Genomic DNA, 6,687 nt, shown 5'->3' with positions numbered 1-6,687 from the left:
CTCCAAGCACACTTATTTATACAGCATATATGCAGAAGTCAAGTTAGGTTCTCATGGGCCAAGTCATGTAGTCAGCAAGAACAAGGACACTATGGTAAGTTGTTTTCCTATTCTGACTGTCCTTGTCTAAAGGTAAATATGTCCTGTTTCCCATGCAAGGCAGCCATGCTGAACCTTGTCCAATTCCTTTAAGCTGGGGCCATGCCTTCTCAGCTCAGAGGTCCTTGACATGGCCAGGCTTATGTCAAGGTTTCTTCTTGGTCCATTCGGTTACTGGTCTCCCCATTCTTCTACACAGGCCAGAACACTTTCAATCAAATCAAATCAAATGTGAAAAGAGCTGAACACAGGACCTTCAGCTACATTTCAGCATACTAGGGACCAATCCACCACCTACAGTTTTGAACAAAGATCCTTAGATGTCTGGACTACTTGGCTATTTTCTTGACTGTTCCTTTTTTTTTTTTTTTGTAGTATTGGGGCTTGAACTCAGGGCCTTCACCTTGAGCCACTCCACCAGCCCGATTTTTGTGAAGGGTTTTTTCGAGATAGGGTCTCTAGAACTATTTGCCTGGGCTGACTTCGAACTGAGATACTCCTGAGTAGCTAGGATTATAGGTGTGAACCACTGGTGCCTGGCTTTCTTGACTGTTTTTAATTTCTGCTTCAAAATATGCTTTTGACATATTAAATCCTGGATGAAGTAGCTTTAAAAATTATTCTCAGTCTTCCCAAGTTCTGTTCATAATCCAGTTTGACTGTCATTTTCATTATCTTTGACAACCAAACACCTCAATAGATTTAATGAAGCCATAATCTTATCTGAGTTTTGCAGTAAATCAGTTTCAGCACTCTCTGGGAGAAATAGTACTCAATCTAAAAGAGAAACCAGCTGTGGTCCTGTAAACCATTTGTTATATGTTTTCTTAAATGACACATCAGTTTGATTTTTGATATTTTGAACATTAAAGGGCTCCACACCTGAGTGATTATTTGTATTCAGGGGATCCAGCTTGGTAATATACAGCTGAGGCATAGCTAAAACCTTTCCCTCAGTGTCTCAGTAGGGCAAGTGTCATTACTTTGACAAAGCCCTGAGCTAATGTAAGAGAACTCTTGGGGCGGGGGAAGGGCCTGTAATCCTAGCTACTCAGGAAGCAGAGATCAGGAGGATCATGGTTCAAAGTAATCCTGAGCAAATAGTTCACAAGACCCTATCTCAAAAATACTCAACAAAATAAGGGCTGGAGGAGTGGGCTCAAGTGGTAGAGCACCTGCCTAGCAAGTGTAAGGCCCTGAGTTCAAACTCCAGTACTGCAAAGAAAAAAAGAGAGAGAGAGAGAAAATTCTTTATCTTCAAGTACTGGTAAAGTAGGCTATTGTTTTCTTTTCTCAGTAAACCATTCTCCAGCAGTTCCAACTTTTTGGAAAAAACAAACTCTTCTGCTCTTTGCAAAAAAGATTTCAACATGCCTCATGTTAAGACCATTGAAACCTGATCAATACTGATGTCAGGAACAAATACTAGATATGCTAAAGAGGCCATTGAGTCTGCTAGTAGTTTGTCTTCTTCCTCAAATTCAAGGTAATCCTAGTCTTCTTTCTTCTCCAATGCTTAAAAATAATTTGAGGGACAGAGCACCTGCCTAGCAATGCCCTGAGTTCAAACCCTAGTACCACAAAAAAGAAATTGGGGGGAAATTGTGTCCAGTTACTGATAAAAAAGCTATGATTTCAGTTGCAAAGCAATGTAAAGGATCATCTCCAGCTTCTTCAGACTGCTCAAGGAATTATTCTTGAGTATTCAGCAAAGGGCATTGCAAGCTTTTGAAACAAAGTTTCAGTAATTCATCTTTTAATTTTTCATTTTCCTCATTTTCTTTGTCATCAGTAACTTCTTCCACAAAAGGTTTTGTGAACTGTAATAAGGCTTTATAACACTGACAAAGGCCATACTTATCTGTATTTCTTCTTTGGAGGATGGAAAAGGAAGAAGAGAAGAGTAGACAAATGTTAATCCAACTGAATATGTCTTGTGCTTATGAAGTTTCTCAATCACTTTTGTAATAATCGAAATAAAGGAAGAATAATTTGAGGTATCTGTTTTCCAGAATGATCTTCAAACAGTTCAAGCAAACCCAACAATAATTACTTTGAATTAAGTAACTTTACCCATAAATCAAGCATCTGAAGACAATCTTTTATTTTGTCATGTTTATCATTCATAAAAGGCACCAAATAACAGGATCAACAAGATTTCAGCCCAAGAACTTGATGACAGCCTTCTTTTTTTCATTATGAATAATTTCTACTAGCTTGTCTATGTGCCCTTCTTCAGTACACCTTCTGCCTGATAACTGAAATTGGCCAGAATCTTCTTCTTTAAAGTCATGCTTATCTAGGATTTGACATCTCTTTATTATGGACTGAAGTTCCTCCACAGCCATAATTACTTTTCCTAGTTTTGATGCCACCAGATCTTGCGGCTTCCCTATGTCCTCTGCCACCTCTGGCCTTCAGGCCGTGCTCCAGGCTGCCCTGCAACTCGGGAAGGTGGACCCTCACACGCCAAGCTCCTATTTTAATGCACCTTCAATGTGCTCTTTTCTTTATTTTTGGCTAAAACTTTATGATGCAAGCTAAGCATGCCTAGAGGCATTTTTGTCCACCAGTTTAACCTTCCAAGCATGTGTTCCTTTACTTTGAGCTAAGCATGCCCCAAAAGACTTTTCCTGTTACTAATATATCTGCATCCTACCCCTCGAGTCACATAATTGTTTGCATAGGTCCTTGTCTCCATCCCTGTCTGACTCAACACTTGTTTTTTCTTTTGCCTTAAGAGTATAGTCAAGGCCTGGAGGTGGGGGGGTGGCTGGGTGGTAGGGCACTTGCCTAGTATGTGTTGCATTAATACTGCTCCTTATCATTGTAACGTTGGCTTGATGCATGCAAATGACAGAACAGATGCATAGTAAGTTCTAATTCCAAGAATAATAGCTTTTATTATGTATCAGTCACAGTCCCAGACATCACCCCCATACACAATCTCAACTAATCCTCCAACAAATCTGAAGTTGAAACCATGGTTATAATCAGTGCTTTATATATGTATAAACTGATGTTCAGGAAACTAAATTCCCTGCTTGAGGTCACACTACTTGTAAGAGGCAGGTGTGGCACTGGAACGGGCTGTTTCACTCCAAAGCCAAAGCTCTTCATTGCTGTGCCAAAGTGCCTTTGAAATAGCCTGCTTTCTCTGAGTGTCCACCAAATGCTGAACACTGCACTTTAGCTGACTGTCACTTTACCCCAGGACTTTCAATTAAGTGCCATGATTTTTATATTACCGTGTCATCAATGGGCAACAGATGTTTAAAGCTGTTATATTGTCTCAGGTTCTTTTTTTAGTCCAGGCTAGACCAGTAAAGAATAATCTAATCTTTGTGGCTACCACCCTTCTTCTACCCTCCATACTTGTTCATCCATTCCATCCTTCATAAATACTAGGTAAGCACCCCTCTGACTTCAAAATTTGTATGTTCAGACATTCACTGGACTTAAAAGGTCAGCTTTTCCTGGTAGAACAATGCATTACTGTTTCTATGTTTACTGAGAATGCAAGGAGAATGTCTGAGTTGAACTGTATTCCAGCAGTGTGAGAGCATAAGCGCAGCAGAGCTTAGCCGATGGTGGTGGAGATGTCTTGGAGGAAGAATGAGGACTGTTGGGTATTAGAACTAGCTGGAGGTACACAACTTGGCTAGGCACTCATGAAGCCCCCCTCATCCACATCTTGCTGAGGACTGACAAGCCCCTCCTTTTTTTTCTCCTATAGCAATCTCAGAAAGGAGTCAGGGCCAGCTTTCTTAGACATGGTTACAACTTCTGGAGATGTCCACTCTCTTCACCTGTCCCAGGGAGGTGTGGATGCCCATTTTCCCAATTTTGCTGTCCCCACCACTGTGACCTGGATGCAGACTAGCCCTCCACAGGGATACACCTTAGTGCAACTACCAATTTCAAAATTCTGCCAAAATCTGAATCCAAAGAGCTTGAGCCAAGACAGGTGTGGTGGTGCACGCCTGTAATCCTAGCTACTTACGAGGTAGCGATCAGGAGGATCAAGGTTCAAAGCCAGCCCAAAGGCAAATAGTTCTTGGGACCCTCTCTCAAAAAAACACATCACAAAAAAGGGCTGCTGGAGTGGCTAAGTGGTAAGAGCACCTGCCTAGCAGGTATGAGGACCTGAGTTCAAACCCCAGTGCTGCCAGAAGAAAAGCAGATACTCTATTTTTTTCTTTATTTTTGGGTGGACTGGGGTTTGACTCAAGACTTTGTGCTCACAAAGTAAATACAGATAGTCTCTTAAACTAAAGCTTAGTTGTGAAGGAAGGTCAGCAATGCAACATGTCAGCTGGGTGTATTATACACAGGATATCTCTTAGTTCTCTTGAAATTTCCAAAGGAGAACCACCCATTTAGACCTGCTGGAATGGCAGGGGCAATAGAAAAAGAGAAACTGATAGTTTTAACCCCAGTTAAAGCTTTCAAGTGATGAAGCTAAGACTTTCATTGCAGGAAATACTGGGAGATTCAACTCAATGGTACCTAGAAGGTACTCAGAGTCCTGAGCCTCTTTATTTTTTGAGCTCAGTGACCTGGGTCCACGCCTTCCTCAATGTTCATGGGAGATTTCCACAGTTCTACTCTGAGGGCCATAAAAATGAAAGTGATTCCCATTCCTGGAAAAAATGGAGAGTTTACTCCTGTTCTTACTAACACCAAGTTCTAGTGTGCAAATCCAGGGGTGTGATGGGTTGACAGTGAGTTGTTTAGACTAGGAGATGAAGAGGAGGCACAGAGAGCACTGATTTAAGAAGTGAGTAGATTCAATCCAAGAAGAACCGGAAGAACAAAATACCACACACTAGGTGGCTTATACAAGTTAAATTTATCTTCTCACAGTTCTGGAGGCTAGAAGTCCAAGATCAAGTTGTTGGCAGAGTTGATTTCTTCTGAGGTCCCTCTTCTTAGCTTTCAGAGGGCCACCTTCTTTCTGTGTCTTTCCTCTGCTCTCGCACATGACAGATGTCTCCCTGTGTGTTCAAATTTCTTCTTCTCATAAGGATACCAGTCAGATTGCCTCCTAACCTGATCACGGTTTTAAAGGCTCTGATACAGTAACATTCTGAGGTACTGGGATCAGGGCTTCATGACACACATTTGGAGGGGCCCAGTTTATCCCACAATCAAGGGCATAAGAAGAAGTACTGTAACGAGGAGGATCATAAGACCATAGCGTCCCTCCCATGGATTCAAACAATGGCATGAGGCATCCATATATTAAATTCTCTGGAACTGCAGTTTCACTACTTTCCTGTGGTGAGGATACAATGGATGAAGTCAATGAGCATCCCAATCTTATGACAACTGTCTAGTTGGTCCTGACCAACAGATCTGAGAAATTCATCAGCTGCAGCTAATAAAGAGTGTATTGAGGAAAGAATTGGATGGTTTTACATCTCCTATTATCTTGGCCAGCTGAAAAAAACATTATTTATTTATTTATTTTTTCTTTCATTCATATGTGCATACGATGTTTGGATCATTTCTCCCACCTTCCCCTTGCCCCCCTCCCTTTCCCTCTCCCCTCTCCCTTTCCTTCCACTCCCTCTCCTCCCTACCCCCTCACTACCAGGCAGAAACTATTTTGCCCTTATCTTTAATTTTGTTGAAGAGAGAGTATAAGCAATAATAGGAAGGATCAAGGGTTTTTGCTAGTTGAGATAAGGATAGCTATACGTTTACTCGCATTGATTTCCTGTGCATGTGTGCTACTTTCTAAATTAATTCTTCTCGAACTCACCTTTTCTCTAGTTCCTGGTCCCCTTCTTCTATTGGCCTCTGTCACTTTAAAGTTTCTCCATTAGTTTCTCTGCAATGAGGGCAAAAATTGCTATCTAGTTTTTTGGGTGTCTTACTTATCCTCATACCTCCCTTGTGTGCTCTCACTTTATCATGTGATCAAAGTCCAATCCCCTTGTTGTGTTTACGCTTGATCTAATGTCCGCATATGAGGGAGAACATACGATTTTTGGTCTTTTGGGCCAGGCTAACCTTGCTCAGAATGGTGTTCTCCAGTTCCATCCATTTACTTGTAAATGATAAGATTTCATTCTTCTTCATGGCTGCATAAAATTCCATTGTGTAGAAATACATTCTCTTAATCCATTCGTCAGTAGTGGGGCATCTTGTCTGTTTCTATAACTTGGCTATTGTGAATAGTGCCGCAATAAACATGGGTGTGCAGGTGCCTCTGGAGTAACCTGTGTCACAGTCTTTTGGGTATATGCCCAAGAGTGGTATTGCTGGATCATATGGTAGATCTATATTTAGATTTTTAAGAAGCATCCAAATTTTTTTTCCAGAGTGGTTGTCCTAGTTTACATTCCCACCAGCAGTGTAAGAGGGTTCCTTTTTCCCTGCATCCTTGCCAACACCTCTTGTTAGTGGTGTTGCTGATGATGGCTATTCTAACAGGGGTGAGGTGGAATCTTAGTGTGGTTTTAATTTGCATATCCTTTATTGCTAGGGATGGTGAGCATTTTTTCATGTGTTTTTTGGTCATTTGAATTTCTTCTTTTGAGAAAGTTCTGTTTAGTTCACTTGCCCATTTCTTTATTGGTT

The 6,687-nt window shown here is 41.2% G+C and overlaps 1 pseudogene; it reads right to left on the bottom strand.

The window, feature by feature from the left end:
- Nucleotides 1-314: 314 nt before the first annotated feature.
- LOC109695192 (glomulin-like) lies at nucleotides 315-2,447 on the bottom strand (annotated as a pseudogene).
- Nucleotides 2,448-6,687: the final 4,240 nt, after the last annotated feature.

The sequence above is a fragment of the Castor canadensis genome, chromosome 3 (assembly GCF_047511655.1).
Source record: "Castor canadensis chromosome 3, mCasCan1.hap1v2, whole genome shotgun sequence".
Lineage (NCBI taxonomy): Eukaryota > Metazoa > Chordata > Mammalia > Rodentia > Castoridae > Castor > Castor canadensis.
This window is presented reverse-complemented; position numbering and strand designations above follow the sequence as displayed.